Source organism: Oncorhynchus masou, unplaced genomic scaffold (genome assembly GCF_036934945.1).
Source record: "Oncorhynchus masou masou isolate Uvic2021 unplaced genomic scaffold, UVic_Omas_1.1 unplaced_scaffold_1125, whole genome shotgun sequence".
In the NCBI taxonomy this organism is placed as follows: Eukaryota; Metazoa; Chordata; class Actinopteri; order Salmoniformes; family Salmonidae; genus Oncorhynchus; species Oncorhynchus masou.
This window is the reverse complement of record NW_027000987.1, coordinates 62,650-89,436: the sequence shown is the minus strand read 5'-3', so window position 1 is coordinate 89,436 and position 26,787 is coordinate 62,650. Positions and strand designations below refer to the sequence as shown.

The 26,787-nt window shown below is 45.2% G+C and overlaps 1 pseudogene; it reads left to right on the top strand.

The window, feature by feature from the left end:
* The first annotated feature begins 286 nt into the window (after positions 1 to 286).
* On the top strand, positions 287 to 26,787 carry LOC135529254 (phosphorylase b kinase regulatory subunit alpha, liver isoform-like; annotated as a pseudogene).

Below are 26,787 nucleotides of genomic sequence, written 5' to 3'. Positions count from 1 at the left end.
TTATCCCAGCCCTTGTTTACTATGCCTGCAGAATGTAAATGGACAAGGTGGGGTCGCGCTGGTATCAATCAAAGTATTCTGAAAATATGAAAATATTAGATTGAACAGAATGATGCCGAGGTGATACAAAGACCACACGAAGTAAAAGAGAAAGCAAAGCCGAAAACAAATCAGGCACCCTTTGTTGGTTAAATCTAGATCTATGTTATGTTAAAAAAAATAACAGATTCTAACAATAATTAATATATGTAATAACCAACTCATCTTCTCTACGTTGGCTGCTCTAGCGCCCCCTTTATGGCAACTGTATACCGGACATTCTGTCCACATCAGGAAGAGGAGAGGCACATTGAGAGACCGAGAGAGGAGCAGTAATCTGTTACATGTGAAGGAATGGTGTATGTTGAGCTAAAAACACCTCTGCGACGTGAAGTATTCGATAATATTTTGACACTGATGCTACTGCGATGGAGCAACTAGGAGTTTTATGAAATGCGTTGAATGGATGTGGAATTGTTAGCTGCTACTGCAAAGCTGTCAACAGCGATATTTATGCATTGCACAATAACTGATGGGTTCAAGGTAGGTGACTTTCTATACAAAGTAATGTTATTTGATTACAGCATACTGCAGTACTTTTACTATTGCGAACGCTTCAAATGTAGTCAGGACCCACGACTACTGTACCCTACTATAAATGATTCTGCTCTAACTACCTGTCTGTCATAATTTCAAATGGACAGATAGAGACGGCAACATGCGGAGCCGCAGTAACTCAGGTGTGAAGCTCGATGGATTCGCCAGGCTCGTTCATGAGACTATTCTATGTCAACAGGTATGTTTAATTCTATCACGTTCCACTGCCAGACACCTACGTCACGTTATGTCATGCGAATAACATTCGTACAGTTACCATATGCAATGAAAGAAGTCATGCACAATAGGTCGAATGATATTGATAGCTCAGTAAAATCCCCACAGTAGGCTAAATGTCTGTTACTTATCCTTAGAAAGCCAAGAGTCAATAGCTCCCTTTTTTTAAATTGGCAAACTGTCCTGGCGCCGACTCCCTAAAATAAATAAAAGCTTGGACAAAGGTCAACTTAAAATAGAGAGAGAACATAGAAAGTATTTGTCTTATCTACTCTACTTGAGGTCAGTCAACAGTCTTTCTCTCTCTCTCTCAATTCAATTTCAATTTAAGGGGCTATATTGGCATGGGAAACATATGATAAACTAGAGTGAAATAAACAATAAAAAATTAACAGTAAACATTACACTCACAAAAGTTCCAAAAGAATAAAGACATTTCAAATGGCATATTGTGTCTTTATACAGTGTTATAACGATGTACAAAAGGGAAAATAAATCAACATAAATATGGGTTGTATTTACAATGGTGTTTGTTTTTCACTGGTTGCCCTTTTCTTGTGGCAACAGGTCACACATCTTGCTGCTGTGATGTCACACTGTGGTATTTCACCCAATAGATATGGGAGTTTATCAAAATTGGATTTGTTTTCAAATTCTTTGTGGTTCTGTGTAATCTGAGGGAAATATGTGTCTAATATGGTCATACATTGGGCAGGAGGTTCGGAAACTGAGCTGCACTTCCATCTCATTTTGTGGGCAGTGAGCACATAGCCTGTCTTCTCTTGAGAGCCGCGTCTGCCTACAGCGGCATTTCTCAATAGCAAGGCTATGCTCATTGAGTCTGTACATAGTCAAAGCTTTCCTTAACACAGTCTAAAATCATGTTTGACGCAATTTGAAAGCAAAATCTTGTACAGCACTGTTAAGTGTGGGTCAGTCACAGTGGTCAGGTATTCTGCCACTGTGTACTCTCTGTTTAGGGCCAAATAGCATTCTAATCTGCTCTGATATTTGTTGTTAATTCTTTCCTGTGTCAAGTAATTATCTTTTTGTTTTCTCGTGATTTGGTTGGATCTAATTGTGGTGCTGTCCTGAGGCTCTGTGGGGTCTGTTTGTGTTTGTGAACAGAGCCCCAGGACCAGCTTGCTTAGGGTACTCTTCTCCAGGTTCATCTCTCTGTAGGTGATGGCTTTGTTATGGAAGGTTTGGGAATTGCTTCGGTGGTTGTAGAATTTAACGTCTCTTTTCTGGATTTTGATAATTAGCTGGTATCGGCCTAATTCTGCTCTGCATGCATTATTTGGTGTTCTACGTTGTACACGGAGGATATTTTTGCAGAATTCTGCATGCAGTCTCAATTTGGTGTTTGTCCCATTTTGTGAATTCTTGGTTGGTGAGCAGACTTCAGGCCAGTAACCCGGAGTCGCCTCTTCACTGTTGACGTTGAGACTGATGTTTTGCGGGTACTATTTTATTTTATTATTTTTTTAAATATTTTAATATTACCCCCTTTTCTCCCCAATTTCGTGGTATCCAATTGTTAGTAATTACTATCTTGTCTCATCGCTACAACTCCTGTACGGGCTCGGGAAGACGAAGGTCGAAAGCCATGTGTCCTCCGAAACACAACCCAACCAAGCCGCACTGCTTCTTAACACAGCGCGCATCCAACCCGGAAGCCAGCCGCACCAATGTGTCGGAGGAAACACCGTGCACCTGGCGACCTTGGTTAGTGTGCACTGCCCGCCCGCCACAGGAGTCGCTGGTGTGCGATGAGACAAGGATATCCCTACCGTGCCAAACCCTCCCTGTGTCGGACTACGCTAGGTGTGTTGTGCGTGTCCATGGACCTCCCTGTGACCGAGCCTGGGCGTGAACCCAGAGTCTCTGGTGGTTGACAGCTAGAAGCTTTACATACACTTAGGTTGGTTCTGTGAAGGGAGTAGTCATTAAAACTCAGTTTTCAACCACAGGTGCTGTTTCTTCAAAAAAGACTCCTTGGGCTAATGCACTTGTCCTCTTGCTCAGTTGTTCACCAGGGCCTCCCATTCAAAACAATTCTGGTTCCCAGTAATTGCAAAATTCTGTCAAACATACAAGTATTTTACAGCGTTTTAACGAGATCTTGTTAATCTTGTGTCTGGTTTCATGGAAAGGCTTTCAGAGTTTCAAACCAAAAGTTTATTTTGTTTCTAAGTCCATTTTGAGCAAAAAAAATTCCAACCAAAATGCTGAGCTCCAAAAGCAGAAATAGAAGAAATAAATTACAGTTTTGATGATCTTTCTTTAAATGACACTATAGTTTTCATGTTAACACAATACATGTATGTTTTGTTCTAATGATCAATTTTATTTAAAAAAATCTCAGTATACATTTTTACAGGTTACGTTCAGTAGTTCCAAACCATCCGGTGATTTTGCAGAGAGCCACATCAATTTACAGAAATGGGCCTCATAATAAACATTGATAAAAGATACAATATTGCACCATTATAATACACTTCTCCGTTTCTTAATCCCCATAATCATTTACAACATTAACAATGTCATAACGCAACATTAAATTTCTGATCAATTTAATGTTATTTTAATGTTTGACAAAAAGCTTAGCCTTTTCTTTAAAAACACTGTCATTTCAAAGTTTTCAAAATATGCTTTTGAACCATAGAAATGTGACTAATTTGTGTAAGAGTATGCAAAGCTAGCATAGCATTTTGTGTAGCATGTAGCACGCAACATTTTCACAAAAGCCAGATAACCAAATAAATAAAATCATTTACACTTAGAGTTGGATGTTTTCATGAGGAGACTCGTTTTTCAACCACATACCAGACACATTTCCTGTTAAAACCTCCTTGTGGTTGAGATTCCGTTTTCTACATTGGATCGATATGACAACAGCCGAAAATGAAAGTCACCTACAACGCCAAATTCGGAAAACAACAGAAATCCCAAACATTAAAATGTTCAAATCAATCCTCAAGGTGTTTTTTCACATATTTTCAAACATACAGTTCTTGTTAAGCTTCCCTCCTCAGTGCCCCATGGAAAAATACTGGCAGGTGACTTTTGCGCATGTTAGGTCAGGCCAGTCACAGACACGTGGTAAATGTCCAGCTCAATGGTCAATCTTCACAATGAAGCAGAAATAAAGTCAGAATGCTAAATTAGTAACCTTTGAGATCATTCCTCAGATGACACAGCCATATAGGAGATCATGAAAGACAGAGCCTCAAACATCCTTGTCATTTCCTGGATGCCAATCATGTTCATATTTTTTTGAAAAAAGGGCATCACAGAATACATTTGTATTTCTGGAAACCATCAAGTTTTCTGCCTGAGTGTTTTCTTCGAACAGTAGCAATATATGCATAGTCCAGCATCTTTTTTACAAAATATCTTCATAATAAACATTGATAAAAATGAACTATAGCATGCCAATAGGTGTACACTTCTCCTTAATGCAACCACTGTGTCAGGTTTCAAAAAAGCTTTACCTGAAAAAGCACACCATGCTATAATCTGAGTACAGCGCTCAGAGACCAAAACAACCCAAACAGATATGTTGTGTAGTCAACAGAAGTCAGAAATAGCATTATAAATATTCACTTACCTTTGATGATCTTCATCAGAATGCACTCCCAGGAATCCCAGTTCCACAATAAATGTTTGTTTTGTTCGATAATGTCCATCATTTATGTCCAAATACCTCCTTTTTGTTCGCGTTTAGCCCAGTAATTCAAATTCATGACTCGCGATCACTAGATCCAGACGAAAAGTCAAAACAGTTCCGTTACAGTCCGTAGAAACATGTCAAACGATGTATAGAATCAATCTTTAGGATGTTTTTTTACATAAATCTTCAATAATGTTCCAACTAGAGAATTCTTTGTCTTCAGAAATGCAATGGAACTCAAGCTAACTATCACGTGAACACGCGTGGTCAACTCATGCCTCTCTGGCAGACCTCTGACTCATTCCCCTCTCATTCGCATCAAACAAGGTTCTAAAGACTGTTGACATCTAGTGGAAGCCTTAGGAAGTGCAATTTGACCCCATAGACACTGTGCATTCGATAGGGAATGAGTTGAAAAACTACAAACCTCAGATTTCCCACTTCCTGGTTGGATTTGTTCTGTTTTTTTTGCCTGCCATATGAGTTCTGTTATACTCACAGATATCATTCAAACAGTTTTAGAAACTTCAGAGTGTTTTCTATCCAAATATACTAATACTATGCATATATTAGCGACTGGGCCTGAGTAGCAGACAGTTTATTCTGGGTACCTTATTCATCCAAGCTACTCAATACTACCCCCAGCCATAACAAGTTAAACTATAGTTTTGGCAAGTCGGTTAGGACATCTACTTTGTGCATGACACAAGTAATTTTTCCAACAATTGTTTACAGACAGATTATTTCACTTATAATTCACTGTATCACAATTCCAGTGGGTCAGAAGTTTACATACACTATGCCTGTGCCTTTTAAACACCATGTAATGGCTTTAGATGCTTCTGAATGGCTAATTGACATAATTTGAGTCAGTTGGAGGTTTACCTGTGGATGTATTTCAAGGCATACCTTCATACTTTATATATATATATATATACAAATCTCTAGTGGCCAGCTACAGTGCATTTGGAAACTATTCAGACCCCTTGACTTATTCCAAAAATGTTTATGTTACAGCCTTATTTTAAATATATATATATTATTTTAAATATATTTTTTCCCCTCATCAATCTACACATCCTACCCCATAATAACAAAGCGAAAATAGGTTTTTAAAAACAAAAATACCTTATTTACATAAGTTTTCAGACACTTTGCTATGAGACTCGAAATTGAGCTCAGGTGCATCCTGTTTCCATTTATCATCCTTGAGCTGTTCTCTACAACTTGATTGGAGTTCAGCTGTGGTAAATTAAATTATTATGACATGATTTGGACAGGTAAACACCTGTCTATATCAAGGTCCCACACCTGAAGGCCGCATGTCAACAAAAACCAAGCCACTGCTCCGACAGGAATTGTCCATAAAGCTCCAGACAGGATTGTTTGCAGATCTGGACATGGACCAAAACATTTCTGCAGCTTTTTGGGAAAAATAGAACACTGTTTGGCCATAATGACCATCCTATCTTAAAGGAAAAAGGGAGAGCTGGCCGCCTGGCCAAACTGAGCCATCAGGGTAGAAGGGCCTTGGTCAAGGAGGGAACCAAGAACCCAATGGTCAGTCTGATAGAGCTTCAGAGTTCCTCTGTGGAGATGGGATAACCTTCTGCAGCACTCCATCAATCAGGCCTTTATGGTGGAGTGGCCAGACGGAAGCCCCTCCTCAGTAAAAGGCACATGGCAGCCCTCTTGGAGTTTGCCAAAATGCACCTAAAGTATCATGAGAAACAAGATTGTCTGGCTACCCAGACCCCTCTTTTACGCTGCTGCTACTCTCTTTTTATAATCTATGCATAGTCACTTTAACTCTACCTACATGTACATATTACCTCACACATTAACTCTGTACCGGTACCCCCTGTATATAGCCTCCACATTGACTCTGTACCGGTACCCCCTGTATATAGCCTCCACATTAACTCTGTACCGGTTCCCCTGTATATAGCCTCCACATTAACTCTGTACCGGTACCCCCTGTATATAGCCTCCATTTAAGTCATTTAGCAGACGCTCTTATCCACATTAACTCTGTACCGGTACCCCCTGTATATAGCCTCTACATTAACTCTGTACCGGTACACCCCTGTATATAGCCTCCACATTAACTCTGTACCGGTACCCCCTGTATATAGCCTCCACATTAACTCTGTACCGGTACCCCCTGTATATAGCCTCCACATTAACTCTGTACCGGTACCCCCTGTATATAGCCTCCACGTTAACTCTGTACCGGTACCCCCTGTATAAAGCCTCCACATTAACTCTGTACCGGTACCCCCTGTATATAGCCTCCACATTAACTCTGTACCGGTACCCCCTGTATATAGCCTCCACGTTAACTCTGTACTCCACCCCCTGTATATAGCCTCCACATTAACTCTGTACCGGTACCCCCTGTATATAGCCTCCACATTAACTCTGGGTACCCCCTGTATATAGCCTCCACATTAACTCTGTACCGGTACCCCTGTATATAGCCTCCAATTAACTCTGTACCGGTACCCCCTGTATAAAGCCTCCACATTAACTCTGTGGGTACCCCCTGTATATAGCCTCCACATTAACTCTGTACCGGTACCCCCTGTATAAAGCCTCCACATTAACTCTGTACCGGTACCCCCTGTATATAGCCTCCACATTAACTCTGTACCGGTACCCCCTGTATATAGCCTCCACATTGACTCTGTACCAGTACCCCCTGTATATAGCCTCCACATTGACTCTGTACCAGTACCCCCTGTATAAAGCCTCCACATTAACTCTGTACCGGTACCCCCTGTATATAGCCTCCACATTGACTCTGTACCAGTACCCCCTGTATATAGCCTCCACATTGACTCTGTACCAGTACCCTCTGTATATAGCCTCCACATTGACTCTGTACCAGTACCCCCTGTATATAGCCTCCACATTAACTCTGTACCGGTACCCCCTGTATATAGCCTCCACATTAACTCTGTACCGGTACCCCCTGTATATAGCCTCCACATTAACTCTGTACCGGTACCCCTGTATATAGCCTCCACATTGACTCTGTACCGGTACCCCCTGTATATAGCCTCCACATTGACTCTGTACCGGTACCCCCTGTATATAGCCTCCACATTAACTCTGTACCGGTACCCCTGTATATAGCCTCCACATTGACTCTGTACCGGTACCCCCTGTATATAGCCTCCACATTAACTCTGTACCGGTACCCCCTGTATATAGCCTCCACATTAACTCTGTACCGGTACACCCCTGTATATAGCCTCCACATTGACTCTGTACCGGTACCCTCTGTATATAGCCTCCACATTGACTCTGTACCGGTACCCCCTGTATATAGCCTCCACATTGACTCTGTACCGGTACCCTCTGTATATAGCCTCCACATTAACTCTGTACCGGTACCCCCTGTATATAGCCTCCACATTAACTCTGTACCGGTACCCCCTGTATATAGCCTCCACATTAACTCTGTACCGGTACCCCCTGTATATAGCCTCCACATTAACTCTGTACCGGTACCCCCTGTATATAGCCTCCACATTAACTCTGTACCGGTACCCCCTGTATAAAGCCTTGCTTGTTATTCTACTGCTGCTGTTTAATTATTTGTTACTTTTATTTTCTATTTTTTTTACTTATCTATTTTTTACTTAACACTTTTATTTTATTTTATTATTCTTAAAGCATCATTGGTTAAGAGCTTGTAAGTAGTCATTTCACTGTAAGGTCTACTCCTGTTGTATTTGGCACGTGACATAAAATAAAATTGTATTTGATGAAACCAAGATTTAACTCTCTGGCCTGAATGCCAAGAGTCACGTCTGGAGGAAACCTGGCACCATCCCTCCGGTGAAGCGTGGTGGTGGTTGCATCACATCTGGAGGAAACCTGGCACCATCCCTCCGGTGAAGCGTGGTGGTGGCAGCATCATGTCTGGAGGAAACCTGGCACCATCCCTCCGGTGAAGCGTGGTGGTGGCAGCATCATGTCTGGAGGAAACCTGGCACCATCCCTACGGTGAAGCGTGGTGGTGGTAGCATCATGTCTGGAGGAAACCTGGCACCATCCCTACGGTGAAGCGTGGTGGTGGTAGCATCATGTCTGGAGGAAACCTGGCACCATCCCTACGGTGAGCGTGGTGGTGGCAGCATCATGTCTGGAGGAAACCTGGCACCATCCCTATGGTGATGCGTGGTGGTGGCAGCATCACATCTGGAGGAAACCTGGCACCAACGGTGAGCGTGGTGGTGGTAGCATCATGTCTGGAGGAAACCTGGCACCATCCCTCCGGTGAAGCGTGGTGGTGGTAGCATCATGTCTGAAACCTGGCACCATCCCTCCGGTGAAGCGTGGTGGTGGTAGCATCATGTCTGGAGGAAACCTGGCACCATCCCTCCGGTGATGCGTGGTGGTGGTAGCATCATGTCTGGAGGAAACCTGGCACCATCTCCGGTGATGCGTGGTGGTGGTAGCATCACGTCTGGAGGAAACCTGGCACCATCCCTCCGGTGAAGCGTGGTGGTGGTAGCATCACGTCTGGAGGAAACCTGGCACCATCCCTACGGTGAAGCGTGGTGGTGGTAGCATCATGTCTGGAGGAAACCTGGCACCATCCCTCCAGTGAAGCGTGGTGGTGGTAGATCATGTCTGGAGGAAACCTGGCACCATCATGTCTGGAGGAAACCTGGCACCATCCCTACGGTGAGGCGTGGTGGTGGTAGCATCATGTCTGGAGGAAACCTGGCACCATCCCTCCGGTGAAGCGTGGTGGTGGTAGCATCATGTCTGGAGGAAACCTGGCACCATCTCTCCGGTGAAGCGTGGTGGTGGTAGCATCATGTCTGGAGGAAACCTGGCACCATCCCTACGGTGAAGAGTGGTGGTGGCAGCATCATGCTGTGGGGATGTTTTTCAGCGGCAGGGGAAGGAAAGATGAACAGAGCAAAGTAATGAGAGATTCTTGATGAAAACCTGCTCCAGAGCTCTCATGACCTCAGACTGGGTTGAGGGTTCACCTTGCAACAGGACAACGACCCTAAGTACACAGCCAAGACAACGTACAGTAGTGGCTTCGGGACAAGTCTGTGAATGTCCTTGAGTGGCCCAGCCAGAGCCCAGACTTAGATAGATATCTACCTGCCTGTCTAACCTGCCTGTCTAACCTGTGTGTGTCTCCAGAACCCAGTAACAGGCCTGTTGCCCTGCAGTGTCCAGCTGCCAGATGCCTGGGTGCGTGACAATGTCTACAGCATCCTGGCGGTGTGGGGTCTGGGGATGGCCTACAGGAAGAACGCTGACCGGGATGAGGACAAGGCCAAGGCCTACGAACTGGAGCAGGTGACTGGCTGGCTCCCATCTCACAGCATGTCAAAATAGTGTTGTGTCCTCCATACTTACTGTACTGTGTGATCTGTGTTGTGTCCTCCATACTTACTGTACTGTGTGATCTGTGTTGTGAGTCCCATACTTACTGTACTGTGTGATCTGTGTTGTGTCCTCCATACTTACTGTACTGTGTGATCTGTGTTGTGTCCTCCATACTTACTGTACTGTGTGATCTGTGTTGTGTCCCATACTTACTGTACTGTGTGATCTGTGTTGTGTCCTCCATACTTACTGTACTGTGTGATCTGTGTTGTGTCCTCCATACTTACTGTACTGTGTGATCTGTGTTGTGAGTCCCATACTTACTGTACTGTGTGATCTGTGTTGTGTCCTCCATACTTACTGTACTGTGTGATCTGTGTTGTGTCCTCCATACTTACTGTACTGTGTGATCTGTGTTGTGTCCTCCATACTTACTGTACTGTGTGATCTGTGTTGTGTCCTCCATACTTACTGTACTGTGTGATCTGTGTTGTGTCCTCCATACTTACTGTACTGTGTGATCTGTGTTGTGTCCTCCATACTTACTGTACTGTGTGATCTGTGTTGTGTCCTCCATACTTACTGTACTGTGTGATCTGTGTTGTGTCCTCCATACTTACTGTACTGTGTGATCTGTGTTGTGTCCTCCATACTTACTGTACTGTGTGATCTGTGTTGTGTCCTCCATACTTACTGTACTGTGTGATCTGTGTTGTGTCCTCCATACTTACTGTACTGTGTGATCTGTGTTGTGTCCTCCATACTTACTGTACTGTGTGATCTGTGTTGTGTCCTCCATACTTACTGTACTGTGTGATCTGTGTTGTGTCCTCCATACTTACTGTACTGTGTGATCTGTGTTGTGTCCTCCATACTTACTGTACTGTGTGATCTGTGTTGTGTCCTCCATACTTACTGTACTGTGTGATCTGTGTTGTGTCCTCCATACTTACTGTACTGTGTGATCTGTGTTGTGTCCTCCATACTTACTGTACTGTGTGATCTGTGTTGTGTCCTTCATACTTACTGTACTGTGTGATCTGTGTTGGAAAGTGGGTCTGAATAGTCCTCATGACCACACTGTGTCAAAACAAGACATTCCTTTCCCGAAACATGTTAGTGTGTTCCATGCATGTTGTCCTATGATCTATGTTGTAGGCCACAGGCAGAGATTGGCATATTCCAGTCCTTGGAGTCCTGAATAGATAAACTTGGGAAGGCAGGAGTTACCGATCCCTGTAAGGTGTGGTAAATATCTATATTTGTATTATTCTACAGAGTGTTGTCAAGCTGATGCAAGGGCTGCTCCAGTGTATGATGCGACAGGTGGGTTACCGTGGTTACTGTCCCATTCCTTCTACCATGTAACAACACAGTCACTAGTATATGGCATAAGGGCAACAATGCACTACGCTGTGGGAGCATTTCTGTATGTGTTTCTCCCTTGGTCTGGCTGTGTAATAGCCTTTTCTGAGCATGTCAGTGTGTCTGACTACAGGTGGCCAAGGTGGAGAAGTTTAAACACACCCAGAGCCCCAAGGACTGTCTGCATGCCAAGTACCACACCCCTACCTGTGCTACCGTGGTGGGGACGATCAGTGGGGACACCTGCAGGTTGATGCCACCTCTCTGTACCTGCTGGTTTTGGCTCAGATGACTGCCTCAGGTACCATGTGTGTGTGTGTGTGTGTGAGTGTGTGTGTGTGTGTGTGTTTGTGTGTGTGTGTGTGTGTGTCAGTGTCGGTGTGTGTGTCGGTGTGTGTGTCGGTGTGTGTGTCTGTATCGGTGTGTGTGTGTGTGTCGGTGTGTGTGTGTGTCTGGTGTGTGTCGGTGTCGGTGTGTGTCGGTGTGTCGGTGTGTGTGTGTGTGTGTGTGTGTGTGTGTGTGTGTGTGTGTGTGTCGGTGTCGGTGTGTGTCGGTGTGTGTGTGTGGGTGTGTGTGTGTGTGTGTCGGTGTGTGTGTGTGTGTGTGTGTGTGTGTGTGTGTGTGTGTGTGTGTGTGTGTGTGTGTGTGTGTGTGTGTGTGTGTGTGTGTGTGTGTGGATCATGTCATTGTGAAACAACTTGACTGTATACCGGCGGCGTTGTTCTTTATCACTGTCTGGTCTTCTCCAGGTCTTCGTATCATATCAACCCTGCATGAAGTGGCTTTTATCCAGAACCTGGTCTTCTACATTGAGGCTGCTTATAAAGTCGCGGTAGGTAATGTTCAAGGTCTGTTTGAGCGAGGCTCTATTCTTCTAACCTCACTAGCATACGACTTAGCAGGAAGTAATAGAAGTCTGAACGGTAATGGAGAGAGAAGCAATACTGTACTGAAGATCAATAGGAATATCAGTAGAGGTAGTGGAGACTATAGAAGTGTCATGCTGCAAGGAACACCTTACCAAACAAGACCTTTTACATGGCTCATACAGTATATTGTAAAATCCCACACAGTGAACTTTCTGATTGGTTGGTAGAATAACTTTCAATACATTTCATTGGTCAACATGGGAACATCAGCACTTAACCCTAAAAGCATCAACATATTTTTTAGCTTAAAAGCGCCAACAGGTCAAAGGCCTGTGTGGTCGGCTACAACAGATAATTATAAACTAACAGGTGAAAACTACTTAACATAATTCATTAACATAATGTCATAATTATTAACATAATGTCAACAGAGAATTTAATCAACATAATGTCAACAGAGAGCTGACATGGTACTGAAAAATCAACTGGTCAACAACTGACGTTTCCCATCCAGGAGAATGTGTCTTAGTTAGCGACTTCACTAACCAGACTACGTTTCCCATCCAGGAGAATGTGTCTTAGTTAGCGACTTCACTAACCAGACTACGTTTCCCATCCAGGAGAATGTGTCTTAGTTAGCGACTTCACTAACCAGACTACGTTTCCCATCCAGGAGAATGTGTCTTAGTTAGCGACTTCACTAACCAGACTACGTTTCCCATCCAGGAGAATGTGTCTTGGTTAGCGACTTCACTAACCAGAATACGTTTCCCATCCAGGAGAATGTGTCTTGGTTAGCGACTTCACTAACCAGAATACGTTTCCCATCCAGGAGAATGTGTCTTAGTTAGCGACTTCACCAACCAGAATAAGCAGATAATCCAGAATCTCCCTGTCAGCGTTGTCTGTTTCTGAGACGTGAGGAGTTAAAACAGAGTGCATACGTCCTACTGATTACTATTTGTGTAAATATATAGAATATACTGTATATAGAGTATATATTCGATGAGGTCAAATAAAATCAAATCAAGGTCTTCAAATAGTATGATTTTAAACATGGTTGTCATGGTAACTCTCTCTCTCTCTCTCTCTCTCTCTCTCTCTCTCTCTCTCTCTCTCTCTCTGTGCAGGATTATGGGATGTGGGAGCGAGGGGACAAGACCAATCAGGGGATCCCAGAACTGAACGCCAGCTCTGTGGGGATGGCCAAGGTACTGATGCTTTAGATGTAATACTTGTCCTATATGTAACGATGATAATACATGGTCTCCTTTTACGTCTCCAATCGTATCTTAACTACCATATCTAGACTCATAACAGTCTTCTTATCACAACACAGCTACTATATGTAAACTCCTAAAACAACAACATGTTGGGTTTTATGTTCAGGCTGCATTGGAGGCCATTGATGAGCTGGACCTCTTTGGGGCTCATGGAGGACCCAAATCTGTCATTCACGTTTTGCCGGACGAGGTGGAGCACTGCCAGGTACTGTGATAAACATGTCCTATCTTATCTAGCCTGGTGAGGGCAGTGTCCAGTCTGGTTTAATCTTCTCTATCCTGGTGAGGGCAGTGTCCAGTCTGGTTTAATCTTCTCTAGTCTGGTTTAATCTTCTCTAGCCTGGTGAGGGCAGTGTCCAGTCTGGTTTAATCTTCTTTAGCCTGGTGAGTGCAGTGTCCAGTCTGGTTTAATCTTCTCTAGCCTGGTGAGGGCAGTGTCCAGTCTGGTTTAATCTTCTCTAGCCTGGTGAGGGCAGTGTCCAGTCTGGTTTAATCTTCTCTAGCCTGGTGAGGGCAGTGTCCAGTCTGGTTTAATCTTCTCTAGCCTGGTGAGGGCAGTGTCCAGTCTGGTTTAATCTTCTCTAGCCTGGTGAGGGCAGTGTCCAGTCTGGTTTAATCTTCTCTAGCCTGGTGAGGGCAGTGTCCAGTCTGGTTTAATCTTCTCTAGCCTGGTGAGGGCAGTGTCCAGTCTGGTTTAATCTTCTCTAGCCTGGTGAGGGCAGTGTCCAGTCTGGTTTAATCTTCTCTAGTCTGGTGAGGGCAGTGTCCAGTCTGGTTTAATCTTCTCTAGCCTGGTGAGGGCAGTGTCCAGTCTGGTTTAATCTTCTCTAGCCTGGTGAGGGCAGTGACCAGTCTGGTTTAATCTTCTCTAGCCTGGTGAGGGCAGTGTCCAGTCTGGTTTAATCTTCTCTAGCCTGGTGAGGGCAGTGTCCAGTCTGGTTTAATCTTCTCTAGCCTGGTGAGGGCAGTGTCCAGTCTGGTTTAATCTTCTCTAGCCTGGTGAGGGCAGTGTCCAGTCTGGTTTAATCTTCTCTAGCCTGGTGAGGGCAGTGTACAGTCTGGTTTAATCTTATCTAGGCCTGGTAGATAGCAGTGTCCAGTCTGGTTTAATCTTCTCAGCACTGGTGAGATCAGTGTCCAGGTCTGGTTTAATCTGTCTCTAGCCTGATACAGTGAGGGCAGTGTCCAGCTCAGGTTTAGCGGATTACCTGTCTAGACTAAACCTTAAAAGATATGTGAGATCATGTCCATTGGCTTACAGGTAGATAGCACCTGATGTCTCCTGGCACCACAGGTACAGTGAGATCATATCCAGGCTACAGGTAGATAGGAGCCTGTCTTGACTGGACCACAGATACAGTGAGATCATGTCCAGGCTACAGGTAGAAGGAGCCTGTCTAGACTGGACCACAGATACAGTGAGATCATTCCAGGCTACAGGTAGATAGGAGGATGCAGACCTGGTCACCATCAGATAAGTGAGATCATATCCAGGCTACAGGTAGATAGGAGCCTGTCTAGACTGGACCACAGATACAGTGAGATCATGTCCAGGCTACAGGTAGATAGGAGCCTGTCTAGACTGGACCACAGATACAGTGAGATCATGTCCAGGCTACAGGTAGATAGGAGCCTGTCTAGACTGGACCACAGATACAGTGAGATCATGTCCAGGCTACAGGTAGATAAGAGCCTGTCTAGACTGGACCACAGACACACTATATGGGCTAGTTGATACCCAGACTCAGATTAAGCCTAGTCCGAGACGGTAAAAGGATGTCAATGGGAAACCTCCATTGGCTAGGCTTAATGGTGCTCTAGAATGAGGCTTCTAAATGACTCCGTTCCCTTCCCCAGGGACGCTATGGCTGCTGCCGTTTCATCAGAGATGGATACAGATGCCCAAGAGAGGTAATTGTACAGATTTGTATGTTTTTCTCCTTACAGTGTGAAATACACTAGATTTTCATCCAATGGTCTTGTATCTGCGCTGTAGCCAACAGCAGGCAGATACAGTGTGTGTGTCGACAGGCTAAGAGTGAAAATATTGTTATTTGTCAAAGCGGCAACCAAGCATCGATCATCATGTCACCAGCATCAGACCCTGGATATGTATTGTAAAGGAGCATCAAGCTCATCACCACTTTCACCACCCTGTGAAGTTCATCATAACTTATTTCATCTGTAGCCTAATAAACTGCATGCCTTCCAAGATACAGTGAGATCATAATCGTGGCTACAGTGGGAGGAGGACACACAACATGTCATCGCCCGACACCAAGTTTACTTCCATATGATGGTTATTATATCAATATATGTACATAAAGGCGTTTCCACCTCCATTTCCTGCAGAGTACATTTTACTCACAGAAAAAGGTGCCGCCATGTTGAACAAACAAATGACCTGTTGGCATTTATAAAATGACACACTATATGGGCGTGATACCCAGACCATCAAGCTAGTCGAGATGGTGGAAAAGGATGTCAATGGGAAACCTCCATTGGCTAGGCTTAAAATCTGCTCTAGAATATTTTTGGCTTCTAAATGACTCCGTTCCATCCCCATAATATAAAGATGATGGTTTCCCCATAATATAAAGATGATGTGTTTTGCATTTTTGACCTTTGCATTATATAAAGATGATGCCGTTTTGCATTATATAAAGATTTTGCATTATATAAAGATGATCGTTCCATTAGATGATGCGTTTTGAATATAAAGATGATCGTTTTGCATAAATATGGTCTTGTATCTGCGCTGTAGCCAACAGCAGGCAGATACAGTGTGTGTAGGCTCTGTGAAAATACGTTATTTGTCAAAGCAACCAAGCATTGATCATCATGTCACCAGCATCAGACCCTGGATATTTATTGTAACCAAAGGAGCATCAAGCTCATCTAACCACTTTCACCACCCTGTGAAGTTCATCATAACTTATTTCATCTGTAGCCTAATAAACTGCATGCCTTCCCGAGTCGTGGTGGGAGGAACCACAACATGTCATCGCCCGACACCAAGTTTACTTCCATATGATGGTTATTATATCATATGTAAAGGCGTTTCCACCTCCATTTCCTGCAGAGTACATTTTACTCACAAAAAGGTGCCGCCATGTTGAACAAACATGCTGCTGACAAACAAAACCTGTTGGCATTTATAAAATGTGATATAATGGAAAAAAATACCAAAAGATAGTCTTTTAGTAGGGTTTTCCTTGAACTCTCGTTTAAAGATTAGCCTTGTTCTGGGTGTAATATTTCCGTGTCTGTCTGTCTTTCTCAGGACCCGTCGCGTCTCCACTACGACCCGGCTGAACTCAAACTGTTTGAGAATATAGAATGTGAATGGCCAGTGTTCTGGACCTACCTCATTCTGGACGGCATCTTCAGCGGAGACCTAGCACAGGTGTGTGTGGCCGTGTTGGTTCCGCCCCTCTCCTCGTCCCGACCTAGGTTCCACCCTGAGACCCTCTGAGTACCTCGTCACCGGTCACTCCACAAAAGCTGTGTCCGTTTCAGAGCAACTACCTGTAGGTCTGAGAGTGGGTGACGTCACCGAGCTATGTGTCAGACCGCTAGACCTCCCCAGGTCACGTGACTGTATGTAGAACATGTCCTTTCCTGCTTCCTGTCTCCAGGTGCAGGAGTACAGAGATGCCCTGGAAGAAGTCCTGATCAGAGGGAAGCCTGGGATCCGCCTGATGCCTGAGCTCTACGCTGTCCCACCTGAAAAGGTATCGCCCTTTTGAATACAACTTTATGGTCCGTGTGTCAATTGGAAATCCGTCTTTCTTTAGGGCACGTCGGCTTTACTCCTTGTGCCGATATGGGCTGCGGAGAAGTAACAGGTTACACTTGTGCCGATATGGGCTGCGTAACAGGTTACACTTGTGCCGATATGGGCTGCGGAGAAGTAACAGGTTACACTTGTGCCGATATGGGCTGCGGAGAAGTAACAGGTTACACTTGTGCCGATATGGGCTGCGGAGAAGTAACAGGTTACACTTGTGCCGATATGGGCTGCGGAGAAGTAACAGGTTACACTTGTGCCGATATGGGCTGCGGAGAAGTAACAGGTTACACTTGTGCCGATGGGCTGCGGAAGTAACAGGTTACACTTGTGCCGATATGGGCTGCGGAGAAGTAACAGGTTACACTTGTGCCGATATGGGCTGCGGAGAAGTAACAGGTTACACTTGTGCCGATATGGGCTGCGGAGAAGTAACAGGTTACACTTGTGCCGATATGGGCTGCGGAGAAGTAACAGGTTACACTTGCTACCTTTCTGAATCCTGATAAGTAACAACGTCCCCTACAACTAACTAAGTGAGGAAGACCGTAACTGTGTGGTGTTTCCCCCAGATGGAGGAAGAGTACGGGAACCCTCACTCCGTGGACAGAGTGGCTATGGGTCAGTTACCTCACATGTGGGGACAGTCCCTCTACATCGTTAGTTCTCTGCTGGCTGAGGTAAAAACCTTCTGCGGTCGTCTTATAATATTTATTTGATTCATTTCACCTTTATTTAACCAGGTAGGCAAGTTGAGAACAAGTTCTCATTTACAATTGCGACCTGGCCAAGATAAAGCAAAGCAGTTCGACACATACAACGACACAGAGTTACACATGGAGCAAAACAAACATACAGTCAATAATACAGTATAAACAAGTCTATATACGATGTGAGCAAATGAGGTGAGATAAGGGAGGTAAAGGCAAAAAAAGGCCATGGTGGCAAAGTAAATAAAATATAGCAAGTAAAACACTGGAATGGTAGATTTGCAGTGGAAGAATGTGCAAAGTAGAAATAAAAATAATGGGGTGCAAAGGAGCAAAATAAATAAATAAATTAAATACAGTAGGGAAAGAGGTAGTTGTTAAATTATAGGTGGGCTAATAGAGTGATTCTGCCTCTGTCTCACCACAGTGAGGTGTTGGTTGGTGCTTTAGTTCTCTCTCTCTCTCTCTCTCTCTCTCTCTCTCTCTCTCTCTCTCTCTCTCTCTCTCTCTCGTCTGTTCCTCTGCCCCTTCTCTCCTCTCGGGATTCCTCTCTCTAGTCTCAAGGTTTGCAGCAGGTCTCTAATTTCCTCTCCTGGCTGGAAGGGATTTGACATCCTTTAACTGGAGAAGTAATATACGACCCTCTCAACAGGCGATTCTCCACTCGTTTTGTTCAAGCCGGACGTAGTCGTCAAGGTTTGCAGCAGGTCTAATTTCCTCTCATGCAGGCTGGAAGACATTTGACATCCTTTAACTGAGAAGTAATATACAGTTCTAGACTTGTTATTTAATTCACTCGTTTTGTTTAAGATCGTTTGCTATGTGGTCATGTATGGCATGTATCAAAGAGTTTCCTTTCCCTTTTTGTGTGTGTGTGTGTGTGTGTGTGTGTGTGTGTGTGTGTGTGTGTGTGTGTGTGTGTGTGTGTGTCTGTATACATACCTTAATTTGTTTCTGTATACATGTGTTGTGTTGTGTGTGTGTGTGTGTGTGTGTGTGTGTGTGTCTGTGTGTGTGTGTGTGTACACATTGGCAGTGTGTGTGTTAGCGGAGTCGAAGGAGATCCAGGAGCTGCTGAAGAACGATGAAATAGAGGTCCAGACCATCGCTGAGGTCCAGCCCATCAGGGTCATGCCTGCTCGCATCCTCAGCCACGTCTACGTCAAACTGGGTACAGTTACACCTACTTAGAAAGGATTCGTAGAGCATTCGTAAAGCCTTCATAAGAACTACATAGCTAATGACTTGCTTCACAGGAAACTGCAAGAAGTTGAATCTGAGCGGGAGGCCATACAGGCACATTGGAGTTCTGGGAACCTCGAAATTCTACGAGATCCGGAACCGTACCTACACATTCACCCCTCAGGTGACATGCCTTGTTATCACCTTAAGACAGTAGAGGTCCTATCTCCCTAAATGCTCTTGTTTGTTAAATCCTAATCTAGCACACCTAGGGCTTTATCCACAAAGCAGGAATCTGGTTAAAACCTGATTTTAAGACTTTTTTTAAATACTCCCAGCTCAAAGTAGGTTTTAGGATGATGTTAAGCTACTGCCCAGACAAACTCTGAGCCAGGAGTAAAATCAAGTCATGAAAGTTGATCTCAGCTGGTAATCACAACAATCAAAAGTATGGACACACCTACTCATTCAAGGATTTGTCTTTATTTTTACTATTTTCTACATTGTAGAATAATAGTGAAGACATCAAAACTATAAAATATGGAATCATGTAGTAACCCAAAAAGTGTTAAACAAATCAAAATATATTTTATATTTGAGATTCTTCAAAGTAGCCACCCTTTGCCTTAATAACAGCTTTGAACAGTCTTGGCATTCTCTCAACCAGCTTCACCTGGAATGCTTTTCCAACAGTCTTGAAGGAGTTCCCACATATGCTGAGCACTTGTTGGCTGCTTTCCCTTCATTATGCGGTCCAACTCATCCCAATCCATCTCTAGTGGGTTGAGGTCGGGTGACCTCAGTGTATATATGTTTGGATACGGCCCCGATTCTACTAATTATCTGGGCTGGAGCAGTAGTGTTGGTCATCTCTCTCCTTTAGTTCCTGGACCAGCATCACTTCTATCTGGCTCTGGACAACCATCTCACTGTCTCTCCTCTCCTTTTGTTCCTGGACCAGCATCACTTCTATCTGGCTCTGGACAACCATCTCACTGTCTCTCTCTCCTTTAGTTCCTGGACCAGCATCACTTCTACCTGACTCTGGACAACCATCTCACTGTCTCTCCTCTCCTTTAGTTCCTGGACCAGCATCACTTCTACCTGACTCTGGACAACCATCTCACTGTCTCTCTCTCCTTTAGTTCCTGGACCAGCATCACTTCTACCTGGCTCTGGACAACCAGATGATAGTGGAGATGCTAAGGACAGAGCTGTCCCTATCTCTCCTCCTCCTGGAGGATGACCGGACGCCCTACCCTGACCTTCCCCATCACACACAGCATGCTGGGTAAAAATACCCTCCCCTTCCCCGTCACGCACCACATGCTGGGTAAATACCCTCACCTTCCTTGTCACACACAGCATGCTGGGTAAATACCCCTCCCCTTCCCCGTCACGCACCACATGCTGGGTAAATACCCTCACCTTCCCTGTCACACACAGCATGCTGGCTAAATACCCTCCCTTCCCTATCACACACAGCATGCAGGGTAAATACCCTCCCATTCCCCATCACACACAGCATGCTGGGTAAATCACACACAGAACTATACCTTCCCCATCACACACAGCATGCTGGGTAAATAACTACACCTTCCCCATCACACACAGCATGCTGGGTAAAATAATCTACACCTTCCCCATCACACACAGCATGCTGGGTAAATAACTACACCTTCCCCATCACACACAGCATGCTGGGTAAATACCCCTCCCATTCCCATCACACACAGAATGCTGGGAAATACCCTCCCATTCCCCATCACACACAGCATGCTGGGTAAATACCCCTCCCCTCCCCGTCACACACAGCATGCTGGGTAAATAACTACACCTTCCCCATCACACACAGCATGCTGGGTAAATACCCCCTCCCATTCCCCATCACACACAGCATGCTGGGTAAATAACACACACCTTCCCCATCACACACAGCATGCTGGGTAAATAACTACACGTTCCCCATCACACACAGCATGCTGGGCAATCATTCTGTGTTGTTTGTGTGACTTCTGGACTAAACATTTATTTAAATGGGAATTCGAGGATTAATCTGTGTCCAGGAAATGGACTCTTGCTGGGAAACTACATTCTGTATGGGACAAACAAGGCTTATTGGTTGGTTGATTGATCATGTTTCCTTTGTTGTTCCCAGTGGATGATGGTGAGAGCATCGACCCGTGTATTCTGTCCACTCTGAGGAAGCTGCACGATGGATACTTTGGAGGGGCAAGGTCAGACCGACTCTCTTCCATTTCTAAGGTCACTCATCTTAAGAGAGATCTCTGGATATTTACAGAAGGAAATGCTCGGCTCCACTATTTATGTCACTACAGCACCTGGTTATGAAAGTTCCAGTGATGCCCTATTTGGTTCCATTCCATCTTGTGTGTTTTTTTGCAGGGTTCAGATGGCAAACATCTCCAGCTTCCAGACTACCTCGTTCCACACAGAGCTCAGCTTCCTCGACGGAGACACCGATGACGACCTGCTGGAGAATGAAGAAGATGAGGAAGACGAAGAAGAAAGTTATGTCCCCTCAGGTACGTCAGCCGTGGTGTGTGTTTGGTGTGTGTTTGGTGTGTGTTTGTATTTGTGTTTGCGTGTTTGTGCTTGCGGTATGTAATATCATATTGCTGAGTCTACATTTAACTCCCGCCCCCATCCAGGCAGCTCCAAGGACATGTTTGACCACTACCTCAGCCAGCTGATGCAGAGCACAGCCACCAGTGTCATCTCCCTCCCATCCAGAGGGGGCAGCACCACGTGTTTAGTGCTGAACACACCACCAGAGACATCCTCTCCTTCATGGCCCAGGTCCAAGGCCTCAACATGCCCAGTAAGTTATCGTCACATTTACTGTTTGTTTATTCACCAAGTGTTAGGTTTAGGGTTATGTATGGGACTCTGTAGGTTTCTACTGTATGTATGGGACTCTGTTGGTTTTACTGTATGGTTGGGACTCTGTTGGTTTCTACTGTATGGACTCTGTCGGTTTCTACTGTATGGGACTCTGTGCAGGCACAGCCACCGGTTTCTACTGTATGGGACTCTGTAGGTTTCTACTGTATGGGACTCTGTCAGTTTCTACTGTATGGGACTCTGTAGGTTTCTACTGTATGGGACTCTGTAGGTTTCTACTGTATGGGACTCTGTCGGTTTCTACTGTATGGGACTCTGTCGGTTTCTACTGTATGGGACTCTGTCGGTTTCTACTGTATGGGACTCTGTAGGTTTCTACTGTATGGGACTCTGTAGGTTTCTACTGTATGGGACTCTGTAGGTTTCTACTGTATGGGACTCTGTAGGTTTCTACTGTATGGGACTCTGTAGGTTTCTACTGTATGGGACTCTGTAGGTTTCTACTGTATGGGACTCTGTAGGTTTCTACTGTATGTATGGGACTCTGTAGGTTTCTACTGTATGTATGGGACTCTGTAGGTTTCTACTGTATGGGACTCTGTAGGTTTCTACTGTATGGGACTCTGTAGGTTTCTACTGTATTTTGGGACTCTGTAGGTTTCTACTGTATGGTTGGGACTCTGTAGGTTTTCTGGGACTCTGTAGGTTTCTATGTATGGGACTCTGTAGGTTTCTACTGTATGGTTGGGACTCTGTAGGTTTCTACTGTGGGACTCTGTGGTTGGGACTCTGTAGGTTTCTACTGTATGGTTGGGACTCTGTAGGTTTCTACTGTATGGTTGGGACTCTGTAGGTTTCTACTGTATGGTTGGGACTCTGTAGGTTTCTACTGTATGGTTGGGACTCTGTTGGTTTCTACTGTATGGTTGGGACTCTGTTGGTTTCTACTGTTGGGACTCTGTTGGTTTCTACTGTATGGGACTCTGTAGGTTTCTACTGTATGGGACTCTGTAGGTTTCTACTGTATGGGACTCTGTAGGTTTCTACTGTATGGGACTCTGTAGGTTTCTACTGTATGGGACTCTGTCGGTTTCTACTGTATGGGACTCTGTAGGTTTCTACTGTATGGGACTCTGTAGGTTTCTACTGTATGGCTGGGACTCTGTTGGTTTCTACTGTATGGAACTCTGTAGGTTTCTACTGTATGGGACTCTGTTGGTTTCTACTGTATGGGACTCTGTAGGTTTCTACTGTATGGCTGGGACTCTGTTGGTTTCTACTGTATGGTTGGGACTCTGTAGGTTTCTACTGTATGGTTGGGACTCTGGTGGTTTCTACTGTATGGTTGGGACTCTGTAGGTTTCTACACTCTGTTGGTTTCTACTGTATGGTTGGGACTCTGTAGGTTTCTACTGTATGGTTGGGACTCTGTTGGTTTCTACTGTATGGTTGGGACTCTGTTGGTTTCTACTGTATGGTTGGGACTCTGTTGGTTTCTACTGTATGGTTGGGATTCTGTTGGTTTCTACTGTATGGTTGGGATTCTGTTGGTTTCTACTGTATGGGACTCTGTTAGTTTCTACTGTATGGTTGGGACTCTGTTGGTTTCTACTGTATGGTTGGGATTCTGTTGGTTTCTACTGTAGATATGTGGTAGTAGAGTAGGGGCCTGAGGACACACACTTAATCTGTTGTGAAATCTTTTTGTATTGTACTGTTTTAACTGCCTTAATTTAGCTGGACGCCAGAAAGAGTAGCTGCTGCCTTGGCAGGATGTCATGGGGATCCATAATAAACCCCAGGAACAGTAGCTGCTGCCTTGGCAGGAAGTCATGGGGATCCATAATAAACCCCAAGAAGAGTAGATGCTGCCTTGGAAGGAAGTCATGGGGATCCATAATAAACCCCATGAAGAGTCGCTGCTGCTTGGCAGGAAGTCATGGGGATCCATAATAAACCCCAGAAAGAGTAGCTGCTGCCTTGGCAGGAAGTCATGGGGATCCATAATAAACCCCAGAAAGAGTCGCTGCTGCCTTGGCAGGAAGTCATGGGGATCCATAATAAACCCCAGGAAGAGTAGCTGCTGCCTTGGCAGGAAGTCATGGGGATCCATAATAAACCCCAAGAAGAGTAGCTGCTGCCTTGGCAGGAAGTCATGGGGATCCATAATAAACCCCAGAAAGAGTAGCTGCTGCCTTGGCAGGAAGTCATGGGGATCCATAATAAACCCCAGAAAGAGTAGCTGCTGCCTTGGCAGGAAGTCATGGGGATCCATAATAAACCCCAGGAAGAGTAGCTGCTGCCTTGGCAGGAAGTCATGGGGATCCATAATAAACCCCAGGAAGAGTAGATGCTGCCTTGGAAGGAAGTCATGGGGATCCATAATAAACCCCAGGAAGAGTAGCTGCTGCCTTGGCAGGAAGTCATGGGGATCCATAATAAACCCCAGGAAGAGTAGATGCTGCCTTGGAAGGAAGTCATGGGGATCCATAATAAACCCCATGAAGAGTCGCTGCTGCTTGGCAGGAAGTCATGGGGATCCATAATAAACCCCAGAAAGAGTAGCTGCTGCCTTGGCAGGAAGTCATGGGGATCCATAATAAACCCCAGAAAGAGTCGCTGCTGCCTTGGCAGGGAAGTCATGGGGATCCATAATAAACCCCAGGAAGAGTAGCTGCTGCCTTGGCAGGAAGTCATGGGGATCCATAATAAACCCCAGAAGAGTAGCTGCTGCCTTGGCAGGAAGTCATGGGGATCCATAATAAACCCCAGGAAGAGTAGCTGCTGCCTTGGCAGAAAGTCATGGGGATCCATAATAAACCCCAAGAAGAGCTGCTGCCTTGGCAGGAAGTCATGGGGATCCATAATAAACCCCAGAAAGAGTAGCTGCTGCCTTGGCAGGAAGTCATGGGGATCCATAATAAACCCCAGGAAGAGTAGCTGCTGCCTTGGCAGGAAGTCATGGGGATCCATAATAAACCCCAGGAAGAGTAGCTGCTGCCCTTGGCAGGAAAATCATGGGGATCCATAATAAACCCAGGAAACCCCAGGAAGAGTAGCTGCTGCCTTGGCAGGAAGTCATGGGGATCCATAATAAACCCCAGGAAGAGTAGCTGCTGCCTTGGCAGGAAGATCCATAATCATGGGGATCCATAATAAACCCCAGGAAGAGTAGCTGCTGCCTAGGCAGGAAGTCATGGGGATCCATAATAAACCCCAGAAAGAGTAGCTGCTGCCTTGGCAGGAAGTCATGGGGATCCATAATAAACCCCAGAAAGAGTAGCTGCTGCCTTGGCAGGAAGTCATGGGGATCCATAATAAACCCCAGGAAGAGTAGCTGCTGCCTTGGCAGGAAGTCATGGGGATCCATAATAAATACAAATACTGTATGGTGAGTGTTGTTTCTTCCAGAGGCCTCCATGTATCTTCCCATGACTCCCATCATGAACAAGCACCGTAAATCCCTCAACCTACTGCACGTGTCCCAGCTCACACCGCTCCATCCACACCACCACACACCACATCAACAACAGCCCAAGGTCAGTTCGTCTACGCCAACAACAGACTCCAGTACTGTCTTTCTGGTGCATCTGTGTGTTTGGATCCTCTAATGTGTGTGTGTGTGTGTGTGTGTGTGCATGCGCACATGTGTGTATTTGTGTGTGTCTGTGTATCTTTGCTCTCAGGCCCCCAGTATTGCAGACCTCCACCTGCCGCGAGACTCCCAGGGTAACACAGACTTTGGGTCTCTGGTGAGACAGTTGAAGGAGTGTCCCACACTGCAGGACCAGGCAGACATACTATATCCTCTGTGTGATGAAAGGTACTGGTTTAGATCAGGGGTGGGCAAACTGTAAACGTCCATTATCATTTCTACACACTTTCTATTTAGTTGTAGGTGTTCAATGTGGCCTGGAGTTTTTTACATTTTTTTACACAAAATAATATTTTTCCACATTTTTTTTGTTTTACTCCAACCTCCTGCGGGTTGGATCAAATGGGCCCGTATTTTCCCACCCCTGGATTAGATGGTGTCGGGTTGAATTGAATCTTTGAATTGAATCAAATTGAATTGAATTCTCTACATGTTTAGGTTTGAATTACACTGAATTGACTCCTCAGATTGAATTGAACTGAATGATTTGTAATTCTCTCTCACCTGAAAGGTGCTGATTGGCTGGTGGACGTGGGGGGTCAGGGCGGGGTCAGTGTGAGGTGTCTCCTGGAGGAGCTGTATGCCCAGGCCGGGGCCAACAAGGAGTGGGGTCTGATCAGATACATCTCTGGTATCCTGAGGAAGAGAGTGGAGGTGCTGGCTGAGGCCTGCACTGATCTCATCTCCCACCACAAGCAGCTGACAGTGGGGGTTACCACCGGAGCCCAGGAGAAAGTCATCTCAGCGCCTCTTCCTCCAGAAGAACTCAACTCTCTGATCTATGAGGCCAGTGGGCAGGACATCAGCATCGCTGTGCTCACTCAGGTACAACGCATTATAACTGGGATTATATAAGAGGCTTACAGATGCCATTTCCGTCCAAATTCTCTGCCCGATGCGAGTCTAGCTCGACATGTTAAAGCAAACTTTGGTCAGTTTTGTAACAAGTCTCTGCGATGAAGGGACAGTAACGACTGCTGTATTGTGATAATGCAGGAGATCATGGTGTACCTGGCCATGTACGTCCGCTCCCAGCCGGCTCTGTTTGGGGACATGCTGCGTCTCCGAATCGGACTCATCATGCAGGTGATGGCTACAGAGCTGGCCCGCAGTCTACACTGCTCAGGTAGGGTTCAGTCTACACTGCTCAGGTAG